Source organism: Pyrus communis, chromosome 17, assembly GCF_041283825.1.
Source record: "Pyrus communis isolate YQ-2024b chromosome 17, ASM4128382v1, whole genome shotgun sequence".
Lineage (NCBI taxonomy): Eukaryota > Viridiplantae > Streptophyta > Magnoliopsida > Rosales > Rosaceae > Pyrus > Pyrus communis.
The window spans coordinates 13,208,952-13,227,209 of NC_142581.1; the positions used below are offsets into that span (position 1 = coordinate 13,208,952).

The 18,258-nt window shown below is 35.1% G+C and overlaps 1 long non-coding RNA gene across 3 annotated transcripts; it reads right to left on the reverse strand.

The window, feature by feature from the left end:
• Positions 1-14,717: 14,717 nt before the first annotated feature.
• LOC137713469 (uncharacterized) lies at positions 14,718-17,195 on the reverse strand. 3 transcript variants are annotated; one of them, XR_015958275.1, is made up of 4 exons: positions 16,543-17,195; positions 16,341-16,421; positions 15,557-15,641; positions 14,718-15,110 (listed from the first exon to the last, which is right to left on the reverse strand). It is a non-coding gene; the product is annotated as an uncharacterized LOC137713469 (long non-coding RNA). The 3 variants fall into 3 exon arrangements; XR_011065309.2 differs by lacking the exon at positions 14,718-15,110 and having other exon boundaries at positions 15,341-15,641; positions 16,543-16,710; positions 16,810-17,195; XR_015958274.1 differs by lacking the exon at positions 14,718-15,110 and having other exon boundaries at positions 15,341-15,641.
• Between the last annotated feature and the right edge of the window lie 1,063 nt (positions 17,196-18,258).

The following is an 18,258-nucleotide window of genomic DNA, read 5'->3' on the forward strand; positions in this document are numbered from 1 at the left end:
TTAAAATATATATAATTTCATCATAAACTAGAAAATAAAATGACATATATATTATGAAGTATTGAAACATAATGCAAACATGGGGAGCAAACATATAATGTGCATTTATTTAAGTATTCAATAAGTCTCTTACAATTTATTGGAAACAATAAAATGCAAAAGAAAGTTATTTATTTTTTATCTAAGTGAGTTGAAACCTAGGCAGGTGTCTAGTCAGGTCTGGATAGGCTAGGCGGGTGCCTATGCGGTCTAGACGGGTACCTAAGCAGGTCTAGACATCTTTTCTTAATTTTCAAGCACTTAAGCATTAATCGGAACAATGATCAGACGTTTAGCGTCTAGACGGAAATTTTTAAAAGAATGATTTTCAACGTCAAATCAAACAAATTAAATAATACTAATGCTGAAAATTAACAAAAATATATAAAAAGTAAAATTTACCGACAAAGAAGCAGCCATGCATGTTATAAACGTGGTACCTTTCTTATCATTGTATAGTCTTTGTTGGAAGGTCAGGTCACCCATCACCACAAATAATGCTGAAAAGGTGAAGAAATATGTTAATTTTTAATTTTGAGAGAATGTGGTGGTAGGTCCACAGAGAAGGATGGACTAATGGTAACGGGGAATCATTCAATTTGACTTGATAGGTCAAAAAAGTTGAGAGTTTAAGACTATCTCAAACAATAGGCTAAATGTCAAATTTTCCCTCTAGTCCCTCCCCAAACCCACTTCAAACCCAAGCTAAATCTTTGGACTAAAAGCCGAATGCCAAAGTTAGGGCCAAATACCCCCCAAATTCCCCCATGTGAGTGGACTCGCGGGCAGTTGGGCCACCCTCAACCTAGTCACTCTCCAACCTGCCCACGCAATGAGCTTGCAGACATTGCCCGACAGGGGTGGGCCCTTTTGTCATAGGCTGTCGGCCACCCATAAAAAACCCCAACAACTCTATTTTTAAACCAAGGGCTATGATCTAAGGACCTTTGGTTGATCCAACGATCCAGATTCAAATTTAATTTTTTTAGAATATGTTATTTTAAAATACATTGAATCCAAAGGCTAAAATCAAATATAATCAAATCTAATGGTAAAAAAAAAAAAGATCTAACGTCCCAAATTTAAATCCAACAGCTAAAATAATTAAAAAAAAATATTTAACTCAAAATTCACCCAAAAACTCTATAAATACCTATGTATTTGTTCAAACATCTACACAAAACTCAATTTTCTCCTATAATTCTTCCAATTTATCTTTCTACCATTTCTTTCCATTTCCAAATTGTTCAACATGGCAAGAGAGCATATTAGAGGTCATAATTGGATCTGCGAGGAAGATGTTACTTTATGTTTGGCATGAGTTTCTGTTAGCGAAGATGGTGTAGTTGGCACAAATCAAAATAAGAAAGTTTTGTGGGATAAAATCATTGCAAAGTTTCAAGAAAATTGCAATGGCGGCGGAACAGTTGGTGAATTGAAAGTTGAAAGCTTGCTTTGTGGAAAATTTAGTGATTTTTCAATATTTATCGGAATTTAAATACTTTTAGATTAAAATGTTCATAAAATTAATTTACGATAGTCTACATATTTATTTTTTTTTAAATTAATTTAAGGAAAAAAATAGCCTAAGTTCATTCTTTAATAATCCCGGGCTAAAATTTTAGGCCAGAACAGTTGGAGCAAAAAGCTGTTTCTGGGCTAAAAGATAAATTTTCCGAACTAAAAAATTTGGCTTTTAGCCCAACCTTTGGAGATGGTCTAAGGGCGCATGATAAAGGAGGTGGATTGTCTGCCCTTTCATTTTCATATTCTCTTTATACCTTCATGTGATGTATGGTCACGGTTAAGCCACATTAATTTTTTTATATTAATTTCTTATAAAAATAATAAAATAAAAACTAATAAAAATATAAAATGTTGACGTGATTTAACCGTGACCACAGAAACATTAGGGCATGAGGAGAGTAAGGAAATGGGAGGATAGGCAATCCACCTTTTATGATAAATGTTTCCTTGTTTGTCTTTGTACTAGTTTTTTTTTATTTATTTATTGAAAAATATTTAGTGTCCATATTAGCCAGCAGGCATGAATAATTGGATATTGGTATGGTTGGTTAGTGGGAACTTGCCCGAAATTTACAGAGGCAGATTCTCTGCCCTCCCACTTTTCGTGTCCTTCCGTGCCCTTCTGTTTGTATGGTCACGGTTAAGTCACGTCAACATTTTATATTACTATTCTTATCTCTATAAAAAATACAATATAACTCATCACTTTTTTGTCTTATTATCTCTATAAAAAATACAATATAACTCATCACTTTTTTGTCTTATTACCTCTCTATTTTTTTTGGCTTGGGATAACGTTGGAATTGTTCAGTTTTTTTTTAACATAACTTATCACTTTTGAAATCGTTTGACTTTTTAATATTAATCTACATCAGCTTTGTTCATACCCTTAACTTCACCTCCTGGTATTAACGGCAATTGGGTTGATTTAGAGTCACCGGCCTATTTCCCATATCAGTTGGATAGGGACAAACTGTTCAAGAGGACCACTTAGACATTGAAATTGTATCTTTAATCCGGATATCTTGTACTCAAGATTTCATGAACTATGTTGACCCTCAATTTCTTGAATGTTCTTTTAACCTTTTTGACATGGTTTCACGCTCAGTTAGTGAGGAATTCATGACAGATCGATTTGGCGGGTGTATGTGCCACTTTCGCATCGATGCTAATGAGAACCATTTGGAATGAGTTATTTTATCCATGACTTGAAGTCAACATTTATTATTTTTGCTTAGAAATCAAATGATATTTCTCGGTGGAGAATGTGTCCGAAATCTTTATCAACCTTAGAACTTCTTTGATATGCTCAAATTTTTGAAATGGACTAAGTTTTTGACAGTGGCAGTGGAAGAATTTAATCAACAATTATGAGTATCGATATGGAGTTACCTTTAACCTATCAAGAAATGGTTCGAATATGGTTCAAATGACTATGATCATTTTGTTATATGAGTGAAAGTTGGGAAGTATCATTGTTCACTATCAGTTAGGGATATTTTGTATGTGTAGAGAATGTGAAAGTCAATAATTGTGATGCTGAACCAAGATTATGCTCATGTGGTATTTCAATTGGTGGTAGTTTTACTTAAGTAGAAAAGAATTTTCTTCCAGCCTTAAAACTTAAAGTATTGGCAATAGTTATTTCCTTAAAATGGGTGTTGAAATTTCAACAACAAGACACTTATGAAGACAACTAAGATAGAAGTGGGATGTAGTCAACTTCTTCGGGTAATGTGATCTAGAAGTTCTCTTTGTGACGTGATCAAATGTGGAGGTAGGGAAGGAACAAAATCGAGGCTTCCTTTGATGTGTTCTAAATGAATCCTCACTCTAGATGCACCCCGCTTTTGATTAATGTTGTGGGGATATTGAGGATATAGAGTTCAAATTTCCTGGACAACTACAATTTTCTAATTGCGTCCAGAGGACGATGACTTTTTGAGAAAACTACTCCTAGACTTCTATACAAATTCAGCAAACAGAAACCCGACAAGATTATCATCTTGGTGTATTTATATTTCATCGTGTTACATGTTTCACCTCCAAGCCTTTGGAAGTCGTTATGAAGGTATTGAGTATTAGAAGTTGTTCAATATTGCATTTCTACCCCTAGATTAACAATTAGTTTGAAATGAGTTACTCAGACCTTTATGGACGAGTTGCATCTTGTTTGTCTTACCATTAGCATGGATGCAGTATATCCTTATCTTTATTCTAGACACTTGTAACCACAATTACAATTTTGGGTTAGCTATGGTATCATTGGAGTTGACGTACAGAGCTTTTACGCACAATGCATATTTAATAGACGCATACTTTTGTTAGAATTATGGGTAACTACGGTTACATTCCTGTTTAGGAGTATGGTATCATTTGAAATATAATATAATTATTGTATGTGCAGCTTGTGATTTACTGAAGATTATTGCGAACAAATATTTGATTGATTGAGATTGTGATGTAGAAAATTTATGTTATTGACGATGTTGCCTAAGAAGGTAGTGAATGAATACGATCGAGACTTGTATGTGTATTTCCCATTGAGGGGCAAGATGGTAATATTGCACCCTCGAGAATTGTTAGAACAAGTAGATTATTCTACGTTAATATTTATATTTACTTATTTAATTAGTTAATTGTTGTTTGGGCTTGACCCAAAAATATTACATGCTTAATTTCAAAGTACGTTACACTTTGAACACGTTTATGAAAAAAAATATTATATTTTGACATGGTACTGAAGGAGAAGGAAAGTAGGAATTTGGAGGCATGAAAGAAGAGTCACTACACTCCGATCATGACGGAATGTCATCCTCTTTTATGTAGTCCCTATAACTTGATGTCTTCCTCGTGTATGTTTACATACATATCCCTCTTTAATTTTGAGTATTCTACATTTAACTGATGATTTTAAATTTCGAGGACAAAATTTTCTTAAGGTGGGTAGATTGTGACAACCCGTTCCAAATTTTACGTTTTTATTTTATTTTAAAAGCGTGAATTTATGAAAATGCCCTAGAGGCAAGGATTTTGACTTCCGTTGACCATCGGCTTGAGAGATGTGGGACTTATTCTTTTAGCATATTCTCGTATTACTCGTTGGTACGAACGTATAGGCGAAAGCCATTTGCGAATCCGAATTATAACGGTATAGTTACGGACGTTCGAAATTGATTATTCAAGGTTTAGTTCTAATTAAATTAAATCCCCACTTTGTGGGGTGAAGCCAAATCAGAAATGAGGAAAGAAAAAAAGAAAGAAAAAAAGAAAGAAAGAAAAAAAAAAGAACAGGGAAGTAGCCTTCCCGTCGACCTACACCGACCACAAACTCCCATTTTCGAAGGTCGATTCCGGCCAACTCCGGTGGAGTTTTTCGACACCACCACCACCATCTTGAAGCTCTCATTCCTTTCTACAAAACTCATCCAAGAACCACCTTGATTAACCATGGTATATGGCGGTTGGAGGCCACGAAAGTCGACGAAAATCAACAGTGGTCCGGCCACTCTTTTCGATTTTCCGGCAAATCGGCAAAGCAATGGCCGATGCCACCACTTGGGATTTGTAGCCCATCATCCCAGGAGCAAAACCCAACCAACTTTGACCCAGTTGGACCACTGTAGAAGACGAATCGACACCGGGAAGCTTTAGGCACCCACTGGCTTTGTGGGCAAAATTGACCATCTTCCATCCACTTTTGGACTTCATGGCAAGTATGAAAGTTGCCCCACTCATTGAGATATTCATTTATGTGAAGTTTGAGAATTTTTGGAAATAGTTGGATTTTCCGACGAGTCGGGTTAACCAACCACCACCCATGGTGGCGCGTACGGCGGCGCGTGGCCAGTGGGCCGCCAATGCTATTTTTAGGCTATGTCGAATGTCTTGAATTCAATTTTGATATTTGAATGACGTAGGTTGATCGTTGGAACCTAAATTCGTTACGATACGTTACTTGATAAAAATGTGAATCGACGATCCGACCGTTGGATCGTCATCAAACTTGGGTACATTATAATACGTAATATTTAAAGATCATAGGAATTTATGGATCAGGAATCCGACATACGGATCTTCTCGAATTGGATTTGTAAGTTAGTAAAATAAATGTTTACGGCCACTTGGTTTTGGGCAATTGGCAGAGATCCGACCGTTGGATCGTAATGAAATTTTAATATGTTATTCTAGAAGAATATTGTGGATCTTTGGGAGTTGTGGATTAGAAATCTGATATGCGGATCTTCTGGGTTGAGTTATACAAGGTGTAGACCCTACCGTCGATCTTTGATTGATAGTTCACTTGTGGTCAATGGGTCTCAAACTATTTTAGAATGTCCTTGAGGATGTGTTTTACGTGAATTATGTATTTTATTGATAAGAGTTCTGAGATGTGATTCGATAATTGGTCGCAGGCGCCAATCATTCGAGACGCCTCGATGCGTGCGTTAGAGAATCATAGCGTGGACTTCAGGTGAGTAGATATTTTCCTTTTATCGTACATATTATTGATAGTTCCATCGACACTTTTAAATTGATTTAGATATATTACCTTCATATAATTATTATGAATACTTGAAGTACTAATATGAACTATGAATGGTTTGATCCCTGTTTAGGGTACGTAGGCAGTCTAACGAGACGTTAGATGCAGCCATAATATATTTGAGACAAAAGCCTTATTTGGGAAATTGAGTAATGCGAAGGAAATTGGTAAAGGCAAGTTTTAGTTTTGTGAATTAGTTAGTTAAATTAGTGTTAATTGGGCTTGTCACGAATAGTTATTGATTGTACATTTTACACCGTATTGTGTATAATTTAAAATGCTACGACATGGTTGAGTATTAGATTACATCATGGTATATCTATATGTATATTACTTGCACATAATTATTGTGAATGCTTTGAAGTGCAAAGGTGAACGCAGGACATCCAAGTAAATTCAGGTGAGTTTATGGTATTAGTTGAATCGATGAAGTTATAGCATGACTACATTTATGTGTTAAGCAACTCCGATACTGTCGTACTGGTTGCCCATGAGTTGTACATGTTATATTGAGATGCATTGAGAGCTCATAAACCTGCACCCCAGTGTTAGTGCTCCCATCTTTGGCCAGAGCAAGTCCTTCACGTGATGTTTGCCTCCCGCACCTTACGCTCACCTTGGACTCAAGGTAGGTGCACAGGTCTGTCGTACAAACCACTATAGGTGGTTCCGACTCGTAGGTGACCCGCGATTATTCGCCCAGTCTTCACGTGACTTGAGCGTACTTATTTACACCCATTCCTGTCGTACAGACCACTAGAGATGGTTCCGACTCGTGTGCAGGGATATTTGATGAGCTATAGATTAAGTCGTACAGGTCACTATAGGTGACTCCCGACTTGTATGCTAGCATTGATTGATGAGATATGGATACCTGCACCTCGGTGTTAATGTTGCCGCCCATGGTCAGGGCACAGTCTTTCACGTGATGTTCACCTCCTGTACCTTACGCTCACCTTGAACTCAAGGTAGGTGCATAGGCCTATCGTACAGACCATTATAGGTGGTTCCGACTCGTAGGTGACCCGTAATTATTTGCCCAGCCTTTACATGATTGTAGCACTTGAGCGTACTTATTTACACTCAGTCCTGTCGTACAGACCGCTAGAGGTGGTTCCGACTCGTGTGCAGGGATGATTGATGAGATATGGATAAGTTGTATGGGTTACTAGAGGTGACTCCTGACTTATATGCTAGCATTGATTGATGAGATATGAGTACAGTCGTACGGGTCACGTTAGGTGATTCCGGCTGTTGTATCATTTTATATCGATTAAGTTCATTTGGCCTACTTATTAATGCATTGTAGAGTCTATGGATATGGCATACCCGTGATTTTGGCCATTTTTATTTAGCATGGGTGGATATATATATATATATATAGTACTATTTTATAGAAAACAATAAGGGATTTACAGTGAGGGGTTATTATTGTTAGAAAGGTAATAGTTTTGGGAAGCTTGGTTTTACTGCTTACTCACAATTTCTGTTTTGTACCCCTCCAGGTTATAATTGCTAAGTCCGTATTGATGAGGATATATGGCTAATCTTAGTACTGGTGGCTACTTTTAAGGGTATGATTCTTACCCACACTACTGCACTTTACTTATGCTTTGACATCGCGTGTGAAATGGGTTCGCTCCCACTCATAACACACTCTGGTGTTTAGACACTTTTAGGTTCAAGTTTATTCACACTTTATGGCTTCGTCACCTTCCAGGTGTCGGCCAACACAACTCGATTTGGGGTCCTAGTGGACATTCCGGGTCGGGGTGTATCATTAAATCCTTGTGCATCACATCTACTAAAATTCAACTTGATCACCAATCACAATACTTTACTACAACCCAATTGAAAAGTTAAGTTTGCCATAATACAACTAAGGTTCAAACTTCAAAGTTTCAAACAAAGTTCAATGTCAAAATGCCTTATGGCATTAGTACAACCAAAAAATTAAATGGTTCATGGAATTCAGCAAGTCTTGGTTTTCAACTTACTTTGCATCGTTCAAGTTTCAAACATTTGCCTTTGCTTTTCCTTTTGGACACTTATTCTTCAAAGGTTTAGGAGGCATTTGAGCTTGTGAATGGGTTTAAGAAGGCAATACTTGTGAAGTTGCATCTTATAAACACAAAAATGGAGGTTCTTATGAACTAGAACCTTGAGATTGCTTTGGAGCTTGTTGTGGTTGTGGATCAAGAGTAAGAGAGGCAATGCTTGAAGCTGATTTGGCCAACTCTACACAATACAAAACATAAAAAATATAATTGATGTTTAGTTGAAAAAAGAAAACAAAGAAAGTTCTTTTACTTCAAATGATATACTTACCCGATTCAATACTTTCATAGAACTCAATGTGGTCAATCGAAGGTGCATCATCCTCCAAAGTAATAATGTTATAGCCCCTCAACCAATTTTGCATGCATATCAAGGCCTCCATCGATTTAGGAGTTAAAGAACTCCTAAAATCCGAAATCACTCGACCACCGGTGCTAAAAGCACTCTTCTATGCCACGGTCGAAACTTGAATTGCAAGAATATCTTTTGCAATTGCGGCCAAGATAGGATACTTATTCCCATTCACCTTCCACCATACAATTTAATACTTACCCGATTTGTCTAACCATATGCAACAGTATCACCAATCTACAACACATAAGCATTAAAGAAAGTATATATGTATACATCTTTCATAAAGCACAATTTGTTTAAGTTATATATCAAGATAAGCATTGTTAAGCTCCTAGCGCATCGATTTCCTTAAATTATTGACAGGTCATGCACTCATACAGATTCCATCATGTGTTTTAGAATACTTGCAAATTTTAAATATATTAAATTTTATTTACTTGGCAAACTCCAAACAAGACAATTTTGAACCAAATCAAGGCAATATAGTACAATACGACTTGGTATGAGGATATGAGTAAATAAAGAAAACAAAATCCAAAAAGAAGCAGGTGAAAACAGTGGAGGGCGGTTCCTAAAGAAATTAATAATTTAGAACTTAAATTGATACTTGGGTCGTTCCTAATCTAGTTCCCTTTTTTATTCACAAACCCTATCCCTAAAATTAATTATAAACCCTAACCCAGTTCCCCTTTTGAATCTTTGATTCAAACGAACCCTAACTCTAAAATTAATTTAATTAAAATTTCTCTTAACTAAACTAACTAATACAAGTTCTAAGTTCTTACCATATTAGCTGGAATGAAGAGCAGGTGAATGATTTGCCAAGTTTGTTTTGCAAAGCTTTTGATTTGCAGAGTTTAGGGCTTGCGGATGAAGGGGATCTGGGGATGCAAGCAGTGAGGTCGCAGAGATGCAAGCACCGAGGGCATTGATGTCGACTGTGGAAGAGATGAAGATGAGAGAGAGATGAAGATGAGTTTTGAGAAAGAGAAAGACAGACTGATGTATCATGTATAGACTCGAATAGTGGTGCAAAATTGGATGAGTAGTGTAGTTGAACTAATTAAAACATAACATTCAGTATATGGTGCGAATTCTACGGCTCCAGTGCTGTTAAGACTAGCTGAGGTGTCGCTGATTGTCAACCACAGTGCTGTTAAGACTAACTGAAGATGCGCTTGACAAAGTTAGAAAGGTCAGTGGTTTCTCAAGAATGAGAGTGTTTCGCGTAGAGCGAGAGTTTGCACAAGGCAGAGATAAAATCCTACTAGAACTAGACTTCCTCAACATATTTCTCTTCATACGGATTGAACTCGACTACTCCTACTAGTCTGGGGATTCTGAACTATACGTCTTCCAATATCCAATCCATTTCCTTATTTTTACCAAACTCTCGAGAATTCAAAGAATATTCTCAATTTACCTGCTTATTGAGGACTCCTAGCGGAATCAAACCTTGACCGAACCTATCTAGAAAATCCAAGTATCCTTCATTAACTTGAACTCAACCAGAATATTCTGGACTAGGCTGAGATATCTAATCATGGGCCTAGCACACAACTCACTCGGCCCAAAATTTATTAATTTGAGCTCAAACAAAAGCTAAATATAAACAAAACCATTCTTTAGTCTAGAAATGCATTCTTGCTTCTGGGAATGTTGTTTTAAAGGGTGGGCACTTGAAACTGAAAATCAAAACCGAAACACAAAACAAATCGGACCGCACAAAATAGTTTGGTTAAGCGGCTATGAAACGGTTCGGTTAGGAAAACGATTTGGTTTCAGGTTTGGCTTTTGAAAATTGCACCAAGGTCGAACTGCACTACAAATATAATAAACATTTAATTAAATATTCATATTAGATGTCATGTTTTAATTGGTTGTTTGTTAGAGTCCATACATTTAGATGGACTCAACCACACTCGAATATTATAATTCATCATTTGCTTCAAGTTTGCTATTGTCCCAATTTTAGATGAAAATAGATTATCAAAATATCCTCACTTAATGCACTAACTGTTGACATGCGTTCATTAACTAATGTATTATGTAGAAAATGAAACCATCTTGTACTTAGATAAGTGTATAATGTCAACTTTACAATTTTTCTTAAGAACCGAACCGCAAACCTCAACCAATATACGAAAACGACAGATTCAGTGTTCGATCGCCGCAGCAATCCAAGAGCTCCATTGCCTGGCTGAGCCAAACTCCCCGAGCATTGCCAACAACATGGAATTAATGGAGTCGCCGAGAATGACGTGGCTTAGTGGACAAATTTTCTATTCGGTGAGTTCTCATACCGGTCAAAAGTCATAATTGAGTTCTTCAAGTTACAGTCATGTGACATCAAAGGCTGTCAAAGGCATTAAATTTTGGACCTTGATCGGAGTTCGGCCATTAAAATATCCAAAGGCCGAAGCTTATGTCTCGTTTTATGAATGCTCGACTATGGTGGATCCGTTGAAGGGCGGTAAAGCATAATTTCCTCAACCATTCGATTTACGGGCTGAAGTTCAAGAAAATTAAGAGTAATGTTTGGATCTGATTTTTTTTTTTATTGACCTCAACAATCGAGATCGTTGAGTGAGTAGAGTTCTAGAATGCTGGATGAAAAATTAAGATAATCTTGTTATTTTAAAAGATAATATTATGATTTTTTTTTAATCATAAATTATCTTTTAATATTAATTATCTTGACATTTTCTTCTACAAGATAAGTGGGATACAAAATATATATCTAACTGGGAAGCAAGCAGTATAGGGTTGTATTTCCGCGTTTATATGCCTATGTTGCATATTTTTTAAAGAAAACTAATAATAAAAAAAAAGCTTTAAAACTTTGCATTTTAACAAAAAATCACCTAATTACTCTCTAGGAAATTGGCTTGCCTCAGATATTACAGGATACAACCTTTTTCAATAGACAAATTTTTATTCCAACATCACAGGCGTTTGATCATTCAATATCTTTCAACAATACTTAGAATTAACTTTAATCTTGCATTGCAAAACATGTCACTTCCATTCACAAACTTATAGCCTTTGACAAAGCAAAATAACACAAACACACGTCTAGTACTATAATCTCGTAAGGTGTATTTTTATGTGTATAATAAATAATATATATATATGTATGTATGTATGCATGTATGTAAATTTCACTCATACCTACTTAAGGCAAAAGAAAAAATATACGTATATACACAATGTAGTACCGTTAAGTTTCCTAAACAGTGTAGTATCGTTAAGGTTCATAAATAGTATCATTAAGTTTCATAAACAGTATAGTACCGTTAAGTTTTATAAACAATGCAATAAATTTCATAAACATCAGTTTTTTTTTTTTTTTGATTAAAATAAACTTAGCCCAAGCCATTTTCATGAAAGTTCCCTATTTTTTATGGAGCTGAAAGATAGGTTTATGTAGAATTATTAGAGAGATGGGCCAAATTCCAAATTCCAACTTCCAACAATTTGATATTGTCTCCAACTTGATGGTAAGATAGATTTGTGTAGAATTATCAAATAAATGGGCCAAATGTCTACTTCCAACAACACCGATATTGTCTCCAACTGGGTAGATACCACCTGTACAATCCGTTAGTTGTATGGATTTATCACAAAAGACCTCAGTATTAGTTGAAGTGGGATTACTATATTTAAACTCTTTTTTTCTCATATCTACGATCGATATGAGACATTTCAACAATTTGTTCCCTCTTTGGCCTTGTCATTTGACAAGGAGGGCAAGTGATTGGATGGAAGAAATCATGGAATTAGTGCATGCATAAGCGTATGCAAATAGGATGAAGTCCAACAGCAAATTGGATAGGACGACATTTGCAAGTGCAAGGCATATGGGCATTGAATAAAAAAGCAAGTGATGGTTTTGGAAATGAAAAGATCCGTGTGTGACTATCGGAAATAGATTATGTCCGGATCTCTTCCTCCTAATTCATCAAGTTCGGAAATCTGAGTTGTTGAAATTTAATCAAACGGCTATAAACAGGAAGTCACTTTAAAAGGTATAATAACTTTAACCGTTTAATCAAATTTCAATGGTCCGGATCTCCGAACTTGGTGGATTAGGAGAAAAAGATCCAAAGAGAATCTCTTTCCGTGACTATCCAACCAATTTGGTTATGGGATAAAGTATATAAGTCAGTCGGGAAGAGATGGATTAGCGTGCAGAGTTATCAAGTGGCCTCCAATTGCATGAAAGTGTCAAAGTACCTACGTATCAAAAGAAAGGAGGAACAAAGTGAAGAAACAAAACCCATTTTCTCTTTTCTACATGTTTTATACAGTTTCAAAACCCACAATACCTCTCGGGCATTCTTTCTAGTAATCCCTACTTGTTATCCAAATATGCATGTGGTCGGTGCTTTTCTCAGAATATTTCCATTACAAAGTCTTCAGGTACAATCGAAATTGTTCTGCTTATCATCCAAGCCGTGCGAAGCCGTGCCTTGCCTATCAATAAGAGATGCTTAGCAAACAGTGAACCCCTTCAAATCAACACATAAATTTACTCTGCGCAAACTCTTGCACTGCAAAACCTCTCAAACCCTCATCCCTATTTCAAATGTAGAACAAGCAGCTGACCGCAAAAAGAAAAGGTAAAAAACAGAAACTACAACCTACAAGAAGAAGCCAACTTAATCCAGTAGCTTTATCTAGGAACAACAGGAAGGCAAAGCATGCAGCATAATAATTTCATTGTCCCTCACAATATAAACGGCGTCGTTTTAAGGGTTTACAGGTTTGGTTCAGTTTCATTTCTGAATCACTGAAACCAAACCAATAGATTTCAGTTCAATTCGGTTTTCCTACTTCGGTTTAGTTTTTTTCAGTTCGATTTTTTTTTTCGATTTGGTTCAATGTTTGGTTTGATTTTTTCGGTTTTCGATTTTTTCAAACCCACCATTATATTTCCCATCCTTATAGGCCGGCTGAAGTTTTGGTGCAAGTGTAGGACAATATGATTAATTGTTTTGTGGGTCCAAAAAATGGGGCAACCAAATTGAACAGATCTTGACGGGCTTAGAAGATTTCCATGTATAGTTGTTGGGCAAGCAAAGAAAAGTGAAATCAAACCCAACTCAACGTTTGTGTGGTCCACCCAAATTCTGTTTCCAACCTCTCAATGTCTTGGATCATCAGTACTCAGTAGTGGGCTAGCGTTTCCTAAGATAAAAAACAAAAAGTTGAAAACTTGTTTGATAATTTGTTCAGTTTTCAAATAACTTGAGATTAAAATTAACAACAAAATAATTATCAAACGACCTTTAAGTAAAACACAACTTTAGAATATTGTCATTTACTTCTCTGAACTATCATCTAATTGCCAATTTATGTCTAAACTAAATTTTCAATGAGTTTATACCCACAACTATATATATATAAAGATCAACTTCAACCTTATCGTAAAAAAATACGGTCTATCAGTATTTATTTTTACTTATAAATGAGAGATTTTATATTCGATTCTTATTAATAACAAGTTTGAACCAAATTATTATATCAATACCTATTGTCGAATTTTATACTAATTACAATTAATAATTACTTGATATACAAAACGATAACGAAGAAGTAGGATTTAGAGTTGAGAATTGTATTCTAACACATTCGTATTGACCAGTAAGATGGTACGATCACCGAGAGTTATATTAGCAATAACCAATTCTTTGCTAATTTGAAGCTAGATTCCATATGCTAATGTTAAACTTTATCTTCCAAAATTGAATCATAGTTTACTCAAATATAAACAAATATTTTCATATTTCCACTCAAGTCAACCCTTCTCTTGCAAAACAACAAAAAAATAATAATAATAAAATGAACGTCACACAGCTGGAAATATAGGTTTGCCAAATAAAACCCACAGTCCAATTAAATATCTGTACTATTACTATAATTTTAATAATTATATTGTACTCTAATTGACATTTATCAATGCTAATACATTGAACCAAGATCGTAATTTGCCGCTGGAATTATATAGTAATCCGAGGTTCATTATTAAATATAACATTAATTAATAAAACTGAAAAGGAAATGTCACCAAGTCAGTTGTAAGATCAGAATTGAGTCATTCTATGACATAAATATTAATTTTTATGTTCATACACGAAGGCCCAATCGTTTAGAATCAATCAAGGTCCTAAATCCGGTTGGCCCAATTTCAACTGGGTGGGGTGGGGTTAAGGGCAGTAAGTTACGCGGTTTATCTCTACAATAAAGGCAAAACTCAAGAATACATGTTGGTTCATCTTTGTTAGAGTTATAGTACAAACTAGAAAACATTGCCCGTGCGTTGCTGCGGGATTAAGAATCATATGAAAAATTATGTTTCCAAGGTATAAAAGACTGTTAGAAAAGATTAAATATAGGAAAAGATATTATTTAGTCGGGTGTAACCTTTTTTTTCCACTGTTAAAAAGAGGTCTTATGTAGGGTGTAACCTTTTTTTGCCACTGATAAAAAGAGGTCGTATGATTTTTTTTTTTTTTCTTTTTTGTGAGACATTGTAGTTGCCTCATTATCGGTCTCATCTTCAAGAAAGAAGGTTACATTGTACCTGTGTTTAAATGTAATTTAGAATGTTAAATATCAAATAAAGTAAAAATAACTTGCAATTTGCATAAAAGACTTCAAATTATCCATAAAAAAGAGTAAAACTTCCTGTGATTTGGCCTCCACATAAAAGAAAGATTAATGAAGGATTTGTACAGTCAAACTCACAATTTAATAACAAAAGTTAAGTAATAAATATAATATGTCAACTTATTCATTACTTGACAAATGACGTAAACATTGATAATTGATTTTATCACTGAAAAAATAATTTAAGAACCAAGTTAAAACCCATAGGCTTATTCCATGCATTTTGAAGGGGACCTAGTTTCCTTTTTAATTTTACTTGGAATAAATAACACTTTACATTTCATCTACAACCTAAAACAACAAAACAATGTAGGAAATGGTATAAAACAAACATTAAAATACAGATGGTAAGGCCCAAACCTATGATTGAAGATATTTGATTGCTAAATGATTAGAGCTTGAACTGGTTCTAAGCAACTTCTACCCTTCATACTCATCAAATGATCTGTAATTGCAGCAACAATAAAAAAATCCATAAAAATCACTTTAAAATGTCTGCCAGATACCAAAAAAAATTCAAATTTTCTCAAGATTTAGCCTAACCATTTTGCTAATTCCCATCAATAACATTTTTACTGCATTTGACGCCAGTGGACTAAGTTCCTCATTTGTAAGCAAAACCAATTCTTTTTTTACACTGTAAATATCATCAAGTTTAATCTTTTTATCTCCTTTTATTCCTACCAACTACAACCTCTTTTTATCTCCTTTTATTCCTACCAACTGCGACCTCTCTCCCAAATTACACACTTTCTAATATCATTTTCTCACCAATTATTACAACAAAATTTCTAACTTGTTTTCTTTTCTTCTCAATATTTACATGGGAAATAATTTGAAATGGTGGAGCTTTTGACTCAATCTCATGGACATTACAACAGGACATCCAATCTCAAGATGGAATAAGATTAATCAGGCGGGAATTATAATGGAAGACCTTTTTAACACCACTTGGTCAGCACCTTCAGCAACTTAAACAGTTTGGCTCTTAAATAAGCAAGCGTGTTTGTTCCTCATAAACGAAAAGGTCAGAACGACATGTGCTTTAAACACAATATTCATCCCCAAATTGAAAACCACCAATCCAAAAAAATAAATTAGATGCACTGACAAAGCTAAAAAATATGGCCAATATCAAACTCACCTTGATGCCCTGTGGATCAGCAACCATGGTCGGAGAAGAAGAGAGAATGAAGCTGCTCTAAAGGTCACCGAGTATCAGGTTCTGAGTGGGAGGAGAAATTAAAAAAAAAAAAAAAATTTCAATCCATTTATAAATCCAAAATCACAAAACCCCATATTTGAACAAAACAAAACCCCCAAGATGTAAGACTTGAAAAACTTACCAGAAAACCCTAGCTTTTCTGGGCAAAAAATTCCTTCAAATCAATCTGAAACACTGAAGAAGCTTACCTGAGTTCAATAAAGATCAAAATTTAAGCAACTTTCTCACCTGGAAATGTTGGATTAGATGAGCCCAGAAATTCCAATCGAAACCAAATTGGTACAAATTTCTGAAACCAAAAACCAAACCACATCAGATATTCTAAAAAACCATCTAAGAAAACGTAGAAAATTGAAACCTAGTTCGGTGAGAAACATACAACACTTACTTGCAAACAGTGATCAAATCAGCCAAAAAATAATTCCAATCGAACCAAAAAAAGGCCGAAATTAACAATTCTGATAAGTAATCGAAGAACAACAAAATCAACGAAGCAGCACAACGACAGAAAATAGAATCCCAGGCGAAGAGAAATAGGCGGCGACAAACGAACTAACTCGAGGTATGCAAGAGAGGAAAACGGAAAGAAATATCTAGAACAACCGAAGCCAAAGCACCCAGTGATGAAAGACACGTAGAACCATAAGGGCAAAACGGTCTTGTTACTGTAGAAAGGCAACACCAAAATGGAGAGGACGAAAAATTTTGAGGGGCTGTTTCGCCATTTTACTGCTCTAGAACAGTACCGGGGAGTTTGAGTTTTAGTATATATTAATATGTCGTAATGAAATACATGTGTCAAGACTATTCTGATTGCGAAAGAAAATCTCGTCATTTGTTATGATTTTTTTTTTTTTTTTAACAAACGATAATGTCTACTCTAAGGGGGTGGGGGAGTGGGCTAAATCTTACATTAAGCTAATAACGTGTTTCAAATTCATCTTTGGTGAGAATTGAACCTAAAAGCTCTCACTTAGAAACGAAGAAGAATATCATTAAATTATAGTACTAAATGGTAAAATCCTGACAGTATTAGGGTAACATTCTGAAGTGACTAACTATTCAGTATTTGCAGTCAAATTTAACTAAACTTAACCACCCTTCTAGATTGTTCCTAGCAACTTATAAGGGATAGTGTGCTGTACTTGTAGCCTACCTTAGGCACCCACCATACACCATATTATTATTTATTGCACTCCTCCAAAAAGGAAAAGGATCTGGCGAGAATCATTTTTTTAGGGATCTAAAGAATTCCGTGATCTTACCTGTTCATCGTATATCATGTGATCAGTTTTTGTTAGGTACTATTCATAGTTAATTTTAAAATAATTTATGACCGTACGATGTAAAATGAACGGATGAGATCACGACATTCTTATGATCCCTGAAAAAAGGATACGGCGAGGATCCTTTTCCCTCCTAAAATACTAAATTGATTAATGATATTATTTTTTTAAGAGACAAAACTGCACAAAAATATGCTCGCATGATCTTGTTGCAGCTTAAAGTATTGTGTTATGCTCCCTTCAAAACTAATTTATTAGTTTTTATTATATTATATTAAGATTAATAAGATAATACCAACTAGTATCACATTCAAGTGATATTGATCTTTATTTGTAAGTGAGAGGTCTCAGATTTGATTCACATAAATTGATGACAAAGTATGTTGAGATCGATACTTAATCAGTAATAGACACATTAGAGCATCTCCAAAGGAGATGTCAAAAAGTTCAATCAACAATAACAGTGAAAAAAGACATCAATGGTGTTTTCCAACCGAAATGCAAATTCCTATGTAGCATGACATGAAATGACAGAAAAGGGAGTTGCTGCC